The sequence below is a fragment of the Macaca thibetana genome, chromosome 3 (genome assembly GCF_024542745.1).
Source record: "Macaca thibetana thibetana isolate TM-01 chromosome 3, ASM2454274v1, whole genome shotgun sequence".
Classification (NCBI taxonomy): Eukaryota; Metazoa; Chordata; class Mammalia; order Primates; family Cercopithecidae; genus Macaca; species Macaca thibetana.
In genome coordinates this window covers 20,371,070-20,391,755 of record NC_065580.1, presented here as the reverse complement: position 1 = coordinate 20,391,755, position 20,686 = coordinate 20,371,070, and the positions used below count along the sequence as shown (strand labels likewise).

Sequence of the window (20,686 nt, the reverse complement as noted above, 5' to 3'; positions counted from 1 at the left end):
GTTTCTCTTGGTCTGTGTTCTTGGTAGTTCTCCATGAATCTCACGACAACAGTAAAGTATGAAGTGGTTAACCAACAGCAAAGCTCTCTAGAATCATAGAATAACATATTATAATTTAGAATGACCTAGAAACTATCTGGCTGAATACAATTTCTTCCCTTTACAGATGAGCCTAGACTAAGTGACTAGTCTCAGTAACTACTTGTCCAAAGTCACATACAGATCCTGACACACAGCCTGGTGGTACCACCACCACTTAGGTTCCCTTATGATACACAATTTGGGAGTATACCTCCTGTGTTTCAGGGCTGCTGCCTTCCAAAACACTAAATAATTCCACTCACCATGCAAACAGAACCCACAGCATTGATCTCACTAATTATTTTGCAATTGCCCTAGCAAGTTATAGGTACTATGCTGATTTTTCTCCCAAAATTACAATTTTGCCCTAACAGGAGTTTGTATAACGTGTGTGTGTGTGTGCACGCGCGCGCGTGTACGCGTGTTTACTGCTGGAAGTCTCAGAAGCAAGCCCAGAAAAGGGATAGAAACCAAAAGGCCAGGCAGTCTGAGCTAAGATCAGATCATGCCATTATTAGGCACGTGTCTAGATTCTGTCATTATTGCTACTTCTATTACTGGACACCAAAATTCTCGCCACCACCAGAACGAATCCTAAACTATCCCCACTTTATATCCTTATACCACATTTAAAGTCCTGGGTAGTGTGAGACCCAGATGAGTTGAGTTTGGGTCACCTACCTGTGCTCCAGCAGTCACGGTCAGGGAGAGTAACTGCCTAGGCGTTCTGGCTTCCCTGAAGCTTCGTAACAAGACTCCACAATCCACTAGATGTTACCAGATATTTTTTCGATAAATTCTACCTAAGTTTACTAAAGTCAGTTTCTACTGTTTGTAAGCAAGAACTCTGAGTAATACCTGATTATAAAAATAATATTGGAAATTTGTTAAAATGCAGATTTTCAGAGACCACTCCAGATTTACTAGATCAAAAGTAAAGAGATCTGTTGTTAATCTCTTCTTCTAAAAAGCAACCCAGACTAGGGATAGAGAGACATTACATAATGACACAAGGGTCAATCCACCAAGAAGACGCTGCTATACTAAAGGTTATACATCAAACAAAAGAGCTTCAAAATACATTCAGCAAAACTGTTAGAAATAAAAGGAAAAATAGACATCCACAAATACATGGAGACTTTAATACTCCTACCTCAACAATTGATAGAACTATTAGACAGCAAATCAGCATAGAATTTTATGACACCATCAAGCAATGGGATCTAAATGACAGTTGTAGGACAGTCCACCCTATAACAGCAGAATACACCTTCCGTTCAGGTGCCCACTTAACGTTCACCAAGATAAGCCATATCCAGGGCCCTAAAACGAACCTCAACAGATTTAAAAGAATTGAAATCATAGAGTGTGTTCTAGTCCTAAAAGGATGTCAAGCTAAGAACAGGTAACAGCAAAATCTGCAAACACTTCTGTGTAATCCACGCACTAAAGAAGTCTCAAGAAAAATTAAAAATACATGGAATGGAATGAAAACACAACATGTTAAATTTATAGGACAGAGCTAATAGGAACAAAAACAGAGTACTTAGGAATAAACTTAACAAGAAATGTATAAGAAAATTATTCTTAAAGCCAGAACTGTCTTTCTGAGATCTAATTCCAAGGACTTCTCCACAGCTAAGTGAGATGCCTCACACCAGTATTAGATGATTCTTTGTGTGGACAGAACAGAGTATTTTCATCTTGTATTTAAAGCAATTTGTTGGCTTCGGCTCCTCACCACTTTCTATACTAGTCTCCCATTCACGTCCCTAGTAATACCTATGCAAAAAAGAAAAAGCTGATGATGAAACCCACAGGTTTAAGAGCTTAAATCTCAAACTTTGTTACGAGTAACAGGAGTGTGCTGAGAGGGCAAGCAATAAAACAAGTCATACCAAAAAGCCACATTGCTCTCTCCTAAGCCCCAACCCCACTCCACTCCCGTGGCCGGTGGTCCAAACAGAAAATAACTGGAGAAGACGAGGAGGTCAAAGGATCAGGGAACTAAGCATTATGTGAATTCACCAGCAAGATGTACAGAACACTTGTGTTTACATTGTTTTTATGGAACTAGCAGAATAAAACTGATCTATTTTAAAAATGAAAAAAAAAATATAACTCTACCAAGTACATAAAAACATCTATTTCAGTTCTTAGCAAAATACAATCTTATAAAAATATAATCTTCACCAAAACAATCTGTAATTCTAATAGAAATTAAAATGCCAACAGGATTTTGAAAAAACACAAATTCTAAAGTTAACTTGGCTAGGCAGAGTAGCACGCACCTGCAGTCCCAGATACTTGGGAGGTTAAGGCAGAAGGACCACTTAAGGCCAGGAGTTAGAGGCTGTGGTGTTCTATAATTGCACCTGAGAAGAGTCCCTGTAATTGTACTCCAACCTAGCGGGATCCGTCTCCAAAAAATAATAATAGTAAGAGATACAGAAATGTCAAAAGACAAATTACCACAAACTTTTTAAATAAACTGGATTCCTTATGTAGTAAAGTTAATTTGAAATAATTAACATATAACAAATTAGGCAACTTCTGAAAACATGTGGAGGTACAGGGAGTCGGAGGGGTTATTTACCTAGGAGAAATTAAAGTGCAGTCATTAGCAGTGTAGCGTTGGTGCTGGAATAAAGAGATCAGTAAAGCAGTGAGTCACAAAATAGATCCAAACATCTATGGGCATTTGGTTTATTATATAACAGGGACATGTTTAATCATTTGAGGGGAGACAGACAAGGATGACTGATGGCCTCAGAGCAGCCAGCTAGGCATTGTTTTGTTGCTTTTTGAAGCTAGATCCTTACTTCAGACCTTGTGTATAAATAAATTATGAAAAAATCAACTTGCTGGGCACGGTGGTTCATGCCTGTAATCCCAGCACTTTGGGAGGCCAAGGTGGGTGGATCACCTGAGGTCAGGAGTTTGAGACCAGCCTGACCAACAAGGTGAAACCCCATCTCTACTAAAAGTACAAAAATTAGCCAAGCATGGTGGTGCACACCTGTAGTCCCAGCTACTCAGGAGGCTGAGACAGAAGAACTGCTTGAACCCGGGAGGCAGAGGTTGCAGTGAGCTGAGGTCACGCCACTGAACTCCAGCCTGGATGATGGAGCGAGACTCCGTCTCAAAAAAAAAAAAAAAAAAAAAAAAAAGAAAAGGAAAAAAATCAATTTAAAGTTAGATGAAACACTGAAAGCCTCTGAACTTTCCATTTTTATATTTGCAGAAATATGAACAAGTGATGAAGGCCATTGAAGCCTGACAGAAAATAAACACCTTAAGTGAAAATAATTGGTAAATTGACTACATACAAATTAATATTTTGTTTGCCAAAAAACCTGATCGTAAAACCAAATTAGAAACAATGTAAAAACATCTGTAGTATGATGACACATGGCTAACAGCCTGTAGAAAAATTGCAAATTACATTAAAAATTTAATAAAATATAAAAAGATAGTAAATGAAAGCTGCTCAAATTGATTAATAATGAACAATGTGCAAATTAAGACAAGATATAATTTATCGTTCACCAGATTGAAAAAGGTTTAAAAACTTGCTATCCCTGGCCAGGCACAGTGGCTCACACCTGTCACTGCAGAGCTTTGGGCGGCTGAGGTGGGAGGATCTCTAGCTAGAGCCCAGGAGTTCATGACCAGCCTGGGCAACACAGGGAGACCCTGTCTCTACAGATAATAAAAAAATCAGTCAGACACAGCAGCACACACCTGTACTCTCAGCTACTCAGAAGGCTGAGGTGAAAGGATCGCTGGAGCCCAGAAGTTTGAGACTGTAATGAGCCATGATTTTGCCATTGCATTCCAGTCTCAGTGACAGAGTGAGACACTGTCTCAAAAGAAAACAAAAATGCTATCCCTTTTGGTGATGATGAAAACAAATGGATGCTTGTTTAACAATGTGTTTATAGACCTGAATAGTCATTTCTGCAAAGAAGCCATACAAATGGCCAAGAGGTATATGAAAATGTGCTCAACCTCACTGATCATCAGGAAAATGAAAATCAAAACCACAGTGAGATATATCACCCCACATGTCTATCACAAAGACAAGATAAGCTTTGGCGAGAATGTAGAGGAAGGAAACCCACTGTCAGTATGAAGCCACTATGGAAAATCCTATTGATATTTCTAAGGAAGTTAAAAGTAGTACTACCAGACGATTCAGCAATCCCTCTGCTGGATACACACCCTAAGAAAATAAAATCACCACCTTGGAAAGATATCTGCCCTCCCACCGCAAATGCTCATCGCAGCATTACACAGTAGCCAAAATAAGGAAACAACTCATGTGTCCACCAACAGATGAATAAAGTGTGATATATACATGCAATGAAAGAAGAGTCGGCCTTAAAAAAGAAGGAAATGGGCCGGGCGTGGTGGCTGATGCCTGTAATCCCAGCACTTTGGGAGGCCGAGGCGGGCGGATCACGAGGTCAAGAGATCGAGACCACCCTGGCCAACATGGTGAAACCCCATCGCTACTAAAAGTACAAAAATTAGCCGGGCGTCGTGGCGCTTGCCTGTAGTCCCAGCTACTCAGGAGGCTGAAGCAGGAGAATTGCTTGAACCCAGGAGGCGAAGGTTGCAGTGAGCCGAGATCGCGCCACTGCACTCCAGCCTGGCAACACAGCAAGACTCTGTCTCAAAAAGAAAAAAAAGAAGGAAATGCCATTTGCAACAATTATTCTAAAAACTAATAATAATAATAATCCAGGCACAAACAGACAAATACTGCATGATCTGTCTTACATGTGGAATCTAAAAAAATCAAAAAATAAAAAAAAATCAGATACATAGAATAAAACGATTACCAGGGGTAGGGGAAAATGGGAAAATGTAGGGGAGAAAAAAAGAATGTGTTTCTAATAAATTGTTATACTAAGAAGTGCATACATTTTAAAAAATATAAAACATAATTTGATAAGATTGGTCATCCACTTTTAAATGTACATTCTTTGGACCTAGAAATTATTCAATAGACTTTTTCTACAGAATTCTGCTTTTCCCCTCCAACATGCTCCTAAGTCACTGCCTTACTTCCCACGTGTCTCTGCCCTATTGTAGCAGCTCTCTCTAACCACCTCATCACCAGCTCCTTTCCCTGTTTTATCTTTTCGTAGCGTTAATCACATCTGATGTATTACCCGACTGTTCATCCCTTGTCCGTTCTCCACTAGTATGTAACTTCAAAGAATCAGACCTTGACTATTTTAAAGTGTCTGGAACATAAAAGGGCTCAATAACTATATGTTAAATGATTAAAATAGTTGCACATGAGCTGGGTATGGTAGTGCATGCTTATAGTCCCAGATATTTGAAGGCTGAGGTGGGACGATCATTTGAACCCAAAGTGTGAGGCTACAGTGAGCCACGATCACTCCTGTGAATAGCCTCTGCAGCCTGGGCAACAAAGCAAGACCCCCTTTTTTGGAAAAAATAGTTGCATGTGGACAGGAATAAAGGCCTGTTGCGCACGACGTTCAGTTTCCCATGGCTTGTAAATAGCAGAAAAAAATAAAATGGAAACAATGTATTCATTGACAAGGTGATGGCTCTCTAATTACGGCACATCCATGCCAGAGAAATCTATGCACCTACTTAAAAGAATGAGGGTAATCGGCCGGGCGCGGTGGCTCAAGCCTGTAATCCCAGCACTTTGGGAGGCCGAGACGGGCGGATCGCGAGGTCAGGAGATCGAGACCATCTTGGCTAACACGGTGAAACCCCATCTCTACTAAAAAATACAAAAAACTAGCCGGGCGAAGTGGCAGGCGCCTGTAGTCCCAGCTACTTGGGAGGCTGAGGCAGGAGAATGGCGTAAACCTGGGAGGCAGAGCATGCAGTGAGCTGAGATCCGGCCACTGCACTCCAGCCTGGGCGACAGAGCGAGACTCTGTCTCAAAAAAAAAAAAAAAAAAAAAAAGAGGGTAATCTACATGTACTGACATAAGATTATTAATGAGAAAAGGCAGTTGCCATAGATAGATAGATAGATAGATAGATAGATAGATAGATAGATAGATAGATAGATAGATGTGTGTGTTTATACACAGACATATCTACATATATATTCACACAGATGTAACTATACACTGTAAAGAGGGGTCTGACTCCATCTGACATTTGCTGATGGTCTTTAAGCCTCACTCCTCTCCCTTTCTTTTGTGTTCCACATCTCGACAAGCTTATGAGAAAGGCTGAGTGCTCCTTCCTTTGTGCTAGCAGGAGATTTAAACCACAAAAGCCCCTGCCCTTGCATAGGCACCCTCACCACGGTTCCACCCTAACCACAGTCCCCTTCCCTTGCTCTCTCAGGCCATTTCTGACCTGCTTGAGAGGTCTGTCCTACTCTCCCAGGACCTCAATTTTGTAAAATAAGGTAAGAAACATTTTTATGCCCTCTTGGTGTGGGTGTGTGTGTCATCATCAGTCTCAACAACTGAACCAAACTTTGAAAAGGGGGTTATCCATCTGCCTCTGCAGGTCACCATAACGCAGATACATCTAGATAGATATACAGATATTCATGGAAGTAAATATATCTACAGATACACAAGCATCTATATATAATACATATAACATGTATATAAAACACACATCTATATATACATACATATCCACATATACAAAAATATGACTGGAACACACACAGACATGCCCAGAGAGACAAAATATATGTATATGAAAGCATCTGGAAAAATATACCCAGAACTACAAACAGTGATTATCTCTGGTAGTAAATTACAGATAATTTTCCCTTTCTTATAACTTACAGGTCACATTTGACAGTTTAGAAACAAGCAGGCTTCCAAATTAATCCATTTTGGGAGGGTCTTGTGATTTGATGGTGCCTTTCTGTCTCGAAGTAAAGAATCTTATGGTAATTTCCTCACACTGTTGATGTACTGATCAATGTATAACCTGCTGACACTTAATAGGGGGCAGATGTATTTTAAGATTAGCTAAAGCAGGCTGTGTGCGGTGGCTCACGCCTCTAATCCCAGCACTTTGGGAGGCTGAGGCAGGTGGATCAATTCAGCCCAGGAGTTCGAGACCAGCCTGGCCAACATGGTGAAACCCCTTCTCTACTAATAAAAAAAAATTAGCTGGGCACGGTGGCACGCACCTGTGGTCCCAGCTACTCAGGAGGCTGAGGCACAAGAATTGCTGGAACCTGGGAGGCGGAGGTTGCAGTGAACGGAGACTGCACCACTGCACTTCAGCCTTGGTGACAGAGTGAGACTCTGTCTAAAAGATTAGCTGAAGCATGAAATTTTACTATCTTGCACATAGATCTTTACAGCCTGTATGTTGTAGTCTGCAGCTAATGAATGTAACCTCTGTATTATACCCTCCAATGAAAAGAGGAAAACGCTGATGTGAAAGACCTCCTTCTCTTCTTTTAAACTTTCCTGTAAAAACCTTTCTCCTTGTGACAGACTCCAGAACACCCAACTTTGTGGTCATCACATTTGGCTTTCGATAAACCTTTATAAAATTATTTCTACCTCAAAAACCTTAATTTCTTTATTATTTTTTTTTTTCGTTGAGACAGGGTCTCACTCTGTTGCCCAAGTTGAGTGAGTGCAGTGGTGTGGTCACGACTCACTGCAGCCTTGACCTTCTGGACTCAAGTGATCCTCTCACCGCAGCCTCCCAAGTAGCTGGGACTATAGGCATGTGCCACCACACCCAGCTAATTTTTTATTTTTTGTAGACATGGGGTCCCACTACGTTGCTCAGGCTAGTCTCAAATTCCTAGGATCAAGCAATCCTCCCACTTTGACCTCCTGAAGCACTGGGAGTATAGGCGTAAGCCACCATGCCTGGTCAGCAGTCTTAATTTTGGTGATATTCAGTTACATACTTCTATGTTTGAAGCTCTACAACAAGCATATTTTTATATTCAGAAAACAATGTAAATGACTATAAACCTTGTTAATATTAAATATGTTAATATAGTAGGCTGGGCACAGTGGCTCACACCTGTAATCCCAGCACTTCGGGAGGCCAAGGTGGGAGGATCACCTGACGTCAGAAGTTCGAGACCAGCCTGGCTAACATGGTGAAATCCCATCTCTACTAAAAATACAAAAAAAGTTAGCCAGGTGAGGTGGCAGGCACCTGTAATCCCAGCTACTTGGGAGGCTGAGGCAGGAGAGTCTGTTCAACCTGGGAGGCAGAGGTTGCAGTGAGCCAAGATTGTGCCATTACACTACAGCCTGGGCAACAGACTGAAACTTTGTCTTAAAAAAAAAAAAAAGTTAATATAAGAAATAATGAAAAACAATGAACTATTCTTCCAATTCAAGAAGTTAAAGTTAATAAACCTAAGAAATTAGTGCAACAGAAATAAAAACAAAAGCTTAAATGAATACATTGGAAAATAGAAATAAGTGGGGTTGATAAATTGATGCAGGAAATATTTTATTTTAGGAAAAAATAAACCTAGTTAGAAATTAAAGTAAAAAATCATGGCATTAAGGATGTGAAAGAAGATTGGGTGTAGTGGCACATACTTGTAATCCCAGCACTTTGGGGGGCACAGATGGGAGGATCACCTGAGGCCAGGAGTTCAAGACCAGCCTGGCCAACACAATGATACCCCATCTCTAAAAAAAAAAAAAAAAAAAAGATGTGAAAGAGAAAATCATCGCTAATATAGAGGAAAGGCAAAGAACCACAAGAGAATTCTCCCCAAAGTTCAATGCTAATAAATTCGAGTGGAGGATTCAGTAAAAATGTTTCCTGACATTTACTTAAAAAAAAAAGATAAAACTAAGAGAAACAACCAAAGAAGAAACAGAAGGACCAAAGAACCACATTCTCCAAAGTGCCAGGATTCCCTCTTTCACAGATAGCTCTTTCAAACCTCCAAGGAACAGAGTCTAGAGAGAAAAGAAAATCTTCCCACGTATTTTTAATAAGAGTAGAATGAAGGCCAGGCGTGGTGGCTCACGCCTGTAATCCTAGCACTTTGGGAAGCCAAGGCGGATGGATCACCTGAGGTCAGGAGCTTGAGACCAGCCTGGCCAACACAGTGAAACCCGGTCTCTACTAAAAATACAAAAATTAGCCGAGCGTGGTCGCAGGCGCCTATAATCCCAGCTATTTGGGAGGCTGAGGCAGGAGAATAGCTTGAACCCAGGAGGTGGAAGTTGCAGTGAGCCGAGATCGCACCACTGCACTCCAGCCTGGGAAAAAAAAAAAAAAATGGAATGACAGTCATTCCGGAACCTAACAAGATAAAACACATATCCGCAAACAGTCCCAGTCACCATCCATTTATGAGTAGTGATTCAAAAATGACAAATACTGTCAAATAAATCTCAATAGTTCACCAGCTAAGGCAAAGGCTCTTGCTGAGTGGGAGTCCTCGCTGGCCACCCAGCATCGCAGTCCCAGGGCTCTCCCTCACCACTCTGGCTGCCTTCAGGTGTTTTCCAATCAACCCCTTGCATCCGCTTCTCCAAGGACTCAAATTCATATTTCAGTAAAATAGTTGAATACAAATAAATGTTTTAAAAAATAGCCAATTAGAAATCATTTGCAAAATGTTTTGAGCACCAGGTCACTCAAGTAAGAGGTATTATGTATGGTAGGAGCAAGGAACACAAAAATTAGCAAACTATGCACACATCCTGGTCCTCATGGGGAGTAAAGTCTATTGGAAGAGATGGGCAATTACAATATTGTTGCAGTCTTGTTGTCTGAGGTATTTGAGGTATTACCTGGAGTTCTTGTCTCACGACCAAGAAAATTACGGAGTGGACACCAAGGGTGAGGTTGGAGAGAAAGTTATTAAGCGGAAGAGGAAAGCTCTCCACTGTGGAGAGGGGACCCAGAAGAGGATTGCCATTTTTTCAGTTGAATACAAAAGCTTTTATAAGAAACTTCCCTGCCTGTGTAACTTCCCTTATCTGTGTAGCTACTTGTGTAACTGCCCTTATCTGTGTAGCTGTGGGCATGTCTCAGGCAAGCCTCCCTTCTGTGCAAGTTCCCACAGAGCCCACCGTGGACATGTCTGTGGAAGTGGAGGAAATGTTTTCCCAGGAGGCTGCTCATTACACAAAGAACAAAGGCATTTCTCCATTGGGCCTTGCTCCCTTCTCCGTGCAGCTACAGCTTGATTTTTCAGGCTGTTTCTCTGTTTAAAAGAATTCCACAGGCCGGGCACAGTGGCTCTCGCCTGTAATCCCAGCACTTTGGGAGGCCGACGCAGGTGGATTACCTGAGGTCAGGAGGTCGAGACCAGCCTGGCCAACATGGTAAAACCCTGTCTTTACTAAAAATACAAAAATGAGCCGGGCGTGGTGGCAGATGCCTGTAATCCCAGCTATTCAGGAGGCTGAGGCAGGAGAATCGCTTGAACCTGGGAGGCAGAGGTTGCAGTGAGCTGGGATCGCACCATTGCACTCCAACCTGGGTGACAGAGCTAGACTCTGTTTCCAAAAAACAAACAAAAAATAGAATTCTACGGAGGACTTGCCTTAACTGTCTGCTTAACTGTTTTTTTGTTTGTTTGTTTTCCATTCTCCTCTCTCACTACAATAAGTGATATGAAGGAAAAGCTCTACGTGCCATAAGAGCTCACAGCAGGGAGGCCAGATGGGTTCGGGGAGAGATGTCAGGAGTTTAATTTCAAACATGCTGGGTTTAAGATGCTTTTGAGACATCCAGGTGAAAATGCTGGGGAGGTGATCAGGTGGATGAATCTGGAGCGGGAAGCAAGGCCTTGTCTAGAGATAGAAGTTTGGGATTCATGAGTAAGTCATTGGTAACTAAAGTAATAAAATGGATGATATCATCTCAGTGGAGAGTGAAATAAGAAACTATAAGGTTCTAATATTGAGCAATAAGAAATCCACAACAAAAGGAAGAGTAGAGGAAGACAAGTCACAAAGAGATGGGGAAGCAGCAGCCACAGAGGTCAGAGGAAACCCACAGAGTGCAAGTGAGGGAGCCACCAGAAGGGAGCACGGGATGCTAGAGGGAGAGCATGGCTAGCAGTCCGTAACGTGGGTCAAAGGTCAGAGGAGATGAGGGATTAAAATGACCTTTGAACCTAGAGACATGGAGGTCACTGGAGACCTTACCAAGAATGATTTTGGTGGAGTAGAGATGGCTACAGCCAGATTGGAGGAGGTGAAGGAATGAGTGGAAGGCAGGAAATGAAGCGGGAAGAGAACCCTTTTAAGGAGTTTAGCTGGAAAGAGGAGAAAAGCAATAGTGAACAAGGTTGATTTTACAGCTTGGAAGCTGTGGAACCTGAAGCACATTAAATGCTGATTGGAAGCATTCAGCATCAAGGGATAGATAGAAATCACAGAAGGGCTACCATTATAAACCCAAAAAACTCAAGAAACTCAAATGAGAAAGTATTAGGAATGCATTCAGTAAGCTGGTTGTTTAAAAATCAATATTTAAAAAAAATCCATTCCAAATAGTTATCTGTATTTAGATATCTGTATTTAGATAACTATTTGGAATGGATTTTTTTTAATATTGATTTTTAAGCAACCAGCTTACTGAATACATTATTATCTGTATTTAGATAACTATTTAGAATGTTAAAATAGAAGTTATAATGAAAGAAAATGATCCATTCCTAATAACAACAAAATGCCATAAGATGCCTAGGAATAAACATAGCAAGACACACAGGATCTATTTGAAGAAAACAATAAAATCCCAGCAAGGGCCATAGGAGGAAAGATTGAACAAAGAGAGCGACCAACCTTGTTCTTGGACACGTAGACAACGCTGTAAGAAAAAAAGTCCATTTTTCCTCTATTAGCCAATACACCGAAAACATTAACAATTAAAAGTTAATAGGATTTGGGCGGAATGTTACTAAGTATTCTGAAAAAGAGCAATGAAGTAGGTTTTGAACAGCCAGTTTAAAAAAATGTGTATAAATCTCATTAGAGTAATAAAAAGAACTCGTCAGTGACAAAAGCAGATGGATCAATGGACGAAAATAGCGAGCTAGAAATAGGCCAATTGTGGGAACAAAAGCAAACAGACATTTCTGACCTGTGAGTAAAAAATGGATTTTCAATACATCGTGTTGGAACAGCCGGCTTGCCACTGGGGGAATTGTACAGCTGTTTCCGGCACTGGACCTCACGCCTCAATAGACGCCCATGGCTTGAAGAGGGCACAGCAGGGATATCTGGGTCAGAGTCTGGGTTGCATTCACTTTGTGAAATGTGAGTAAGTTGGACACGTATGATGTGGGCACTTCCACGTGTCTGTTATACTTCAATTAAAAGTGTACACTCCCTCCCGCCTTGCCCTCTCAAAAAAGAAAATGCCATAGAAGGCCTGGAAGAAAAGAGGTGTGTGTTTTTATAATCCTAAATGCAGACTCCAGAAATATAGAGAAGAAATACTGATACATTGGAGTGTCTATGAACCCCGCACAGAAAAAGAAGAACATGAACAAGAATGAAAGACAAATAAAAAAACTCTGCAACATAATTGCCAAATGCGGAATATTTGTGATATGCCAGAAAAATTGTTAAAAATCCTTTATAGACACACCCACCCGCACACACATTTATATACATACACATTTATCAGAGGCTCTTACAGATTCATGTTTTAAAGACTGAATTGAAAAATGGGCAAGTACCTGAGTGGGCAAGCTAAAAAAAAGATAAATTGCCCAATTAAAATATGAATAAGAACATTCAGTACCATTCCTAATAAAAGAAACACTAATTACAATAATCAAGAGGTATCATTTATTGCCAGTGAGATTGGCAAAGATGAAAGACTAACATCTGTGGCAGATATGTGAAGCAGCAAGGCTCTCAGGCACTGGTACAACTCGCCCGGGAGGACTTGAGCACAATGTACCAAAATGAAAGCGAGCAGACCCCTTCACCTACCGATCCAATTTCTAGGGATTCACCCTAAGGAGATAATTGCATAATTGGATAAAAATGTAAGCACAGCTGGGCCCGATGGCTCACGCCTGTAATCCCAGCACTTTGGGAGCCAAAGTGGGAAGACTGCTTGAGCCCAGGAGTTCAAGCCCAGCCTCCAACCTGGGCAACATGGCAAGACACTATTTCTACCAAAAAAAAAAAAAATAGCAGGGTGTGGTGGTGAGCACCTGTAGTCCCAGCTACTCAGGAAGCTGAGATAGGAGGATCACGTGAGCCCAGGAAGTCGAGGTGGCAATAAGCTGTGATTGCACCACTGCTTGCCAGCCTGGGCAACAGAGTGAGACCCTGTCTCAAAAAAAAAAAAAGCAAGCACAAGCATGCTCATTACTGTTTTTTGTTTTTTTGTTTGTTTGTTTTTGGGGGGTGGTTGTGGGGAGAAGGATAGAGTCTCGTTCTGTTGCCCAGGATGGAATGCAGTGGCATGATCTCAGCTCACTGCAACCTCCACCTCCCAGTTTCAAGCGATTCTCCTGCTTCAGCCTCCAGAGTAACTGGGATTACAGGCGCCCACCACCACACTCAGGTAATTTTTGTTTGTTTAGTAGAGACAGGGTTTTGCCATGTTGGCCAGGCTGGTCTCTAACTCCTGACCTCAAATGATCTGCCTGCCTCGGCCTCCCAAAATGCTGGAATTACAGATGTGAGCTACCATGCCTAGCCTTATTATTGTGGTTTATATTAAAATATTTCTGAAATAGTCGAGATGTTCAATAATACAGAACTAACTGAAAAGAAACTTTTGGGATATACATACGATGAAATATTTTTCAGTTTAATGCTTATTTTTTATATTTATGGACATGAAAAATGTCTACAACATATGAACAAAATATCTTTTTCTTCCCTTTCCTTTCCTTCCTTCCTTTTCTTTTCTTTCTCCCCTCCCTTTCCTCTGTCCATATATTAAAAAAAAAAAAGAGAGAGAGCAAAAGAGCAGGCTATAAAAAGTACTATGATATTTGGGTGAAATTTATACTCTTTTTTTTCATTTGAACCTACATCACTAATAATGCATATGCATATTTATACACACACACATAGGAAAATATATTTTAAAAGCCTCATTAAAATATTTATATTTGTTATCATTAAATGGTGAGATATTAGTAAAGTTTCAAGTCTACTTTGTAGGTGTTTATGTTTTCAGGATGGAAGAAAAAAAGATGGGGTTTCACCATGTTGGCCAGGCTGGTCTCGAACTCCTGACCTCAGATGATCAACCAGCCTCGGCCTCCCAAAGTGCTGGGATTACAGGCACGAGCCACCACAACCGGCCAGAAATGTAAATTTTTTACGCAGTCAGGTTTACCATCTTTTCCTATATCTTTATAGCGTAATAGAAAGGGTTTTCCAAAATTCTGAAATTTCCTCTTTCATGGCAATAATACATGGCAATGTGAACTGAGAGTTGTTTTATAAGATTGCTCTACCCTTTCCCTCCTCCAATTTACTCTCTGCAAGCAACCAGAGTGATCTTTTTATTATCTTTTTATTTTTTTGAGACAGAGTCTTACTCTGTCAGCCAGGCTGGAGTGCAGCAGCACGATCCTGGCTCACTGCAACCTCCGTCTCCAGGGTTCCAGCAATTCTCCTGCCTCAGCCTCCCAAGTAGCTGGGACTACAGATGCATGCCACCACGCCTAGCTAATTTTTGTCTTTTTAGTAGAGATGGGGTTTCACCATGTTGGCCAGGCTGGTCTTGAACTCCTGACTTCAGGTGATCCGCCCACCTCGCCCTCCCAAAGTGCTGGGATTACAGGCATGAGCCACCGCGACAGGCCAGAGTGATCTTTTTAAAAAACAAAACTGATCGTATCCCTCATTTGCTTAAAACCCTTAAAATTTTCCCCACTGCTCCTAAGGTAAAAATCTAAAGTCCTTAATATGCCTGGAAGGCACATTCTGTCCCTGCATTTCTCTCCATTTGGCTCCCCAAGGCTATTTTCTATTCCTAGAACACATTGATGTCCATCCCACCTGGAGGCCCTCAAACCAACAGTCTTTCTACACGAAATGCATTTCCCTTTACACAGCAGTCAGCTTCTCACACTTCAGATCTCAACTCCAATATCACCTTCCCAGAGAGGACGGCCTAAAAAAGCCTGTCACCCCTTTTACTCATTACCACATTACCTCCAAAGCCTAATCACAATCTGGAATTATTTTACATTAATTGCTTATTGATAAAAGTACCCAACTTGAACGTAAGTCTCTTGAGGGCGGGAACCTTGTGGTGGTGTGCTGTCAAATGTTCAACAACAGGTTCTCAAAAAACCCAAGGCCCTGACTTACATCATTTGTCCATTTCCACAGTGTACACACTACCACCATGACTAATTTCAAACAATGTGACATTAACCAGTTCGCAATTTTTCCTGAAAATTTAACTATCAGCTTTCAAAAGCCAGCCCAGGCCAGCTCCAGCCCACCACTGGCACCTCATCTGACTTATTGATTACTGCAAATCAATAGAACTAGAACAATAGCAGGCACAGAGGCCAAGTTCAATAAATGTGTTGAACATTCAGTTGGGATGAAATAATTCTTGATTCTATGCTAACAAATAGACTGTAGCTAATTGAGCCTCTTTTGGTGCTCTAACCGCCAAACTACATAATAAGCCCTCGGCCAGGCGAGGTGGCTCACACCTGTAATCCCAGCACTTTGGGAGGCCGAGGTGGGTGGATCACGAGGTCAGGAGATCGAGACCATCCTGGCTAACACAGTGAAACCCCGTCTCTACTAAAAATACAAAAAGTTAGCCAGGCGTGGTGGCGGGCGCCTGTAGTCCCAGCCACTCGAGAGGCTGAGGCAGGAAAATGGCGTGAACCCAGGAAGTGGAGCTTGCAGTGAGCCGAGATCGCGCCACTACACTCCAGCCTGGGTGAGAGAGTGAGATTCTATCTTAAAAAAAAAAAAAAAAAAAAGTCCTCTAAAACTTGTAGAGAATTATTCCAGAAAGAACTTGTTGAACGGTCACCAAAATAGGACTCTGAATTAAAGAATTATCCTTCCTCCTAACAGAGTCTCTTGTTTGTCTACTTTGCTTTCTTCTGAAACCTGAAAGGCTGAATGATTTCAGCTAGAAAAAGCAGAGAAGACAAGCAAATATATCGGAGTTTGTAGAAGGCTAGAAAAAAGCTAGTTCTGCTGAATTTTGGCAGCATTTCAATTTTTTTTTTTTTTTTTTTGAGAGACCGAGTCTCACTCTGTTGCCCAGGCTGGAGTGCAATGGTGTGATCTCAGCTCACTGCAACCTCTGCCTCCTGGGTTCAAGTGATTCTCCCACCTCAGCCTCCTGAGTAGCTGGGATTGCAGGCGTGTGCCACTATACCCGGCTAATTGTTGTATTTTTAGTAGACATGGGGTTTCACCATATTGGCCAGGCTGGTCTTGAACTCCTGATCTCAAGTGATCCACTCACCTCAGCCTTCCAAAGTGTTACGATTACAGGCCTGGGTCACCACGGCTGGCTGGCATTTGAACTTCAAAGGGGTGATAAGGTTGAAGGGATGAGGCTGGAGACCTGGGGATGACAGCTATGCGGCTGACAACAACGGAAGTGAGTCAGGCAAAGAGGCTGCTTAAAAGTTTTGCTAGAGTCACAAATGGGGTTTTCCACTGACATCTCTTTGAGGAGCTTTTATAGAGACTTTAAATGCTTTTCAATGCCTTTTTTGGATGTTGACCCATCTCACTTGATGAAAACACCATGTGAAGTCTGGCCACAAGGGAAAGGTCTTGGTTGCATTACCCAAATCTCAGCCACACACCGTGGGGCTGTAAGGGCCTGTGCTGCAAGCCTCTGGTAAAGCCCAAAGCCATGGATGTGCTGAAAGGACTCATCCGCAGTAGGTTCCAGCAGTTCACACATCACTGAACCAAGGGATGCCTGGTGTTAGGCACTGGGTGCTTTTGTCCCTCCAAAATTCATAGGTGGAATCCTCAATATGATGGTATCACATTTGGATGTGGGACCTTTGGGGGTGATCAGGTCATGATGGTGGAGCACTCATGAATGGAATTAGCGTCCTTAAAAAAAGAGATCAGAAGGCTGGGCACAGTGGCTCACGCCTGTAATCCCAGCACTTTGGGAGTCCGAGATGGGCGGATCACAGGGTCAGGAGATCAAGACCATCCTGGCTAACATGGTAAAACTCTGTCTCTACTACAAATACAAAAAATTAGCCAGGCGTGGTGGCGGGTGCCTTCTGTAGTCCCAGCTACTCGGGAGGCTGAGGCAGGAGAATGGCCTGAACCCAGAGGTGGAGCTTGCAGTGAGCCAAGATCATGCCACTGCACTCTATCCAGCCTGGGCGACGAGCAAGACTCCGTCTCCAAAAAAAAAAAAAAAGAAGAAGTTTGAGACTAGCCTAGCCAACACAGCAAAATCCCATCTCTACTAAAAATAGAAAAATTAGTCAGGCATGGTGGCAGGTGCCTGTAGTCCCAGCTACTCGGAGGGCTGAGGCAGGAAAACTGCTTGAACCTGGGAGGCGGAGGTTGCAGTGAGCCGAGATCACGCCACTGCACTCCAGCCTGGGGGACAGAGCAAGACTCTGTCTGGGGGAGGAAAAAAAACGAGATCACAGATGTACCACCCAGTTTAAGAAAGGAAAAATTTTTTTAAACAAAATAAAAATAAAAGAGACCAGAAAAAACTCTTTCCCCTCTTTCTGGATGGGAGGACACAAGAAGGTAGCCGTCTCCAAGCCGAGAAGAGAGCCCTCACTAGAACCCAAACATATGGGAGCCCGATCTTGAACTTCAAGCCTCCAGAACTATGAGAAATATGTTTCTGTTTTTATAAGCCACCCAGTCTGTGGTACATGCTATAGCAGCCTGAACTAAGACACCCAGCTAGGGTTAAAGTGACTGATCTCCTGAAGTTCCTCAGAATAAGTGGGGAGGCAGTCCCTGACCTATTGGCAGAGGCCTTGCACTGGTCCCTTCTGTATTTCAGTGAATCTTTAACACTTTTTTTTTTTTTGAGACGGAGTTTCACTCTTGTTGCCCAGGCTGGAGTGCAATGGCGTGATCTCGACTCACCTCAACCTCTGCCTCCCAGGTTCAAGTGATTCTCCTGCCTCAGCCTCCCGAGTAGCTGGGATTACAGGCACGCGCCACCAAACCCGGCTAATTTTATATTTTTAGTAGAGACGGGGTTTCTCCATGTTGGTCAGGCTGGTCTCGAACTCCTGACCTCAGGTGATCTGTCCGCCTCAGCCGCCCAAAGTGCTGGGATTACAGGTGTGGGTCACCACACCTGGCCCTGAATCTTTAATACTTTTGTAGCAAAATTTTCCTTTATTGTTTTCTCGGACTACATACTCATGACTACTGTTATTTTTTACTATCATTAGTTTCTAACAAGTAAATATCTTAAAATGTTCTTATTTAAAGTTTCTGGGTGGGTGAATTATTATTAATTAATTTGTTTATTTATGAAAGAGTCTTGCTCTGTTGCCCAGGCTAGAGTGCAGTGTTGCAAACATAGCTCATCACAGCCTCAAACTCCCAGGCTCAACCAGTTCTCACGCCTCAGCCTCCTGAGTAGCTGGGACTATAGGTGCATGCCATCATGCCTGGCTGAAACACTCAATTAACTTATTTATTTATTTATTTTGAGACAGAGTCTCACTTTGTCATCCAGGCTGGAGTGCAGTGTCACAATCTTGGCTCAGTGCAACCTCCGTCTCCCAGGTTCAAGAGATTCTCATGCCTCAGCCTCCCAACTAGCTGGGATTACAGGTGCCTGCCACCATGCCCAGCCTAATTCTTATATTTTTAGTAGAGACGGGGTTTCACCATGTTGACCAGGCTGGTCTCGAACTCCTGGCCTCATGTGATCTGCCCACTTTGGCCTCTCAAAATGCTGGGATTACAGGTGTGAGTTATTGTGCCCAGTCTGAAACATTCGTTTTAAAAGAGACTTTTGTGTTAACCTTAGAGTCATTAGAATGTGTAAACATATTACTGATTAAAATGTAATCATTTTAGTTTAACTGATTTAACAGCTTGTTTTAGGCAAAAAAAATAAAAAAATAAGAAGGGGGAGCAAGAAGAAGGAAAAAAGAGAAAAAGTGGAAGAACAAGGGGAAGAATTAAGTGAAAGGAAGGACTAATCTCCCAGTCCTCCCTATTGATAGCAGTGCCTCCCAGAGGGTGGCCCGCCATCAGCTGCATCAGATATGCTGGGGATACTTAAAAATATAAGTAACTGAGGCCGGGCTCAGTGGCTCACACCTGTAATCCCAGCACTTTGAAAGGCCAAGGTGGGAGGATCTTGAGCTCAGGAGTTCAAGGCCAGCCTGAGCAACACAGTGAGACCTCATCCCTACTAAAATTAAAAAAAAAATTAGCCAGGCATGGTGGCACATGCCTGTATTCCCAGCTACTTGTGGGGCTGAGGTGGGAGGATTGCTTGAACCCAGGAAGTTGAGGCTGTAGTGAGCCCTCAACTGTACCACTGTACTCCAGCCTGGGTGACAGAGTAAGACCTTATCTTTAAGCGGGGGAGGGGGGTGGAAGTAGGTAACTGATCCCCATCTACAGAATCGGCATCTGGGAGTGGAATCCAAGGATCTGTTATCAAGTTACCCTAGTAATTCTGAGAAGCACTAAAGTTTGAGAACTACCCTTAAGGGAAGTGACTAATTCGCTCATGAAAGTGACACCAAACCCTACCGTCTACTTAGAGCAGCTCACCCCATCCTAAACCGAGGCAAATATCCTAGCAGCTGGCACAAAGCTTCCCAGATTCGAAACCTCCCCAATCTAAACCTGTTAAGGAAAGCAGAGCATCTCGATTGCACAGAGATTGATGTAACAATACTTTCCAAAATTAAATGATTGAGAAGTATCCATTGGAATAGCATTTCACCTTGACCGTTATTGGGCATCATGATCATATGAGCTGACATTTACTGAGCGCTTACTATATGTCAAACATTGGGTTAATTGCTTTACATTTATTCATCTCATTTCATCCTTAGAGCAAAACTCTGTCGTGGGTGCTATTCTTTATCTCCGCTTTAGAAATGAGGGTAGCAGGCTGGGCGCAGTGGCTCACACCTGTAATCCCAGCACTTTGGGAGGCTGAGGCAGGTGACCTGAGGTCAGGAGTTTGAGACCAGCCTGGCCAACGTGGCGAAATCCCGTCTCTACTAAAAATACAAAAAATTATCCAAGAGTGGTGGTGGGTGCCTGTAATCCCAGCTACTCAGGAGGCTGAGACAGGACAATTGCTTGAACCCAGGAGGTGGAGGTTGCAGTAAGCCAAGATCATATCATGGCACTCCAGCCTGGGTGACAGCGAGAGTGAGAGCACAGAAGGAAGGAGAAAAGAAAGAAAGATGGGAAAAGAAAAGAAAAGAAAAATGAAAATAAATGAGGGGAGGGTAGCAGAGAAAGATAACTGAGAATGACAAGGAGTTGAGAATCCAGGTGGGCTACAGGATGCCAAGCAGAGCAGGGCCTTATGGCCCCAGGAGACCTAGTTCCAGTTGGGTTCTTTCCTAACCCACAAACCCACCAACAGCGGCGTAGCCTCTGGGACAAATATCCACAAACGCCCAGGGAAAATGTTCCAGGTGGTCAAGAACTCAATTCCT

The 20,686-nt window shown here is 42.5% G+C and overlaps 1 protein-coding gene across 2 annotated transcripts in view; it reads right to left on the bottom strand.

The window, feature by feature from the left end:
• The window catches only part of SVOPL (SVOP like), a 67,265-nt gene that overhangs the window by 4,179 nt on the left and 42,400 nt on the right, over window positions 1–20,686 (bottom strand). The gene's annotated exons all lie outside the window — the stretch shown is intronic.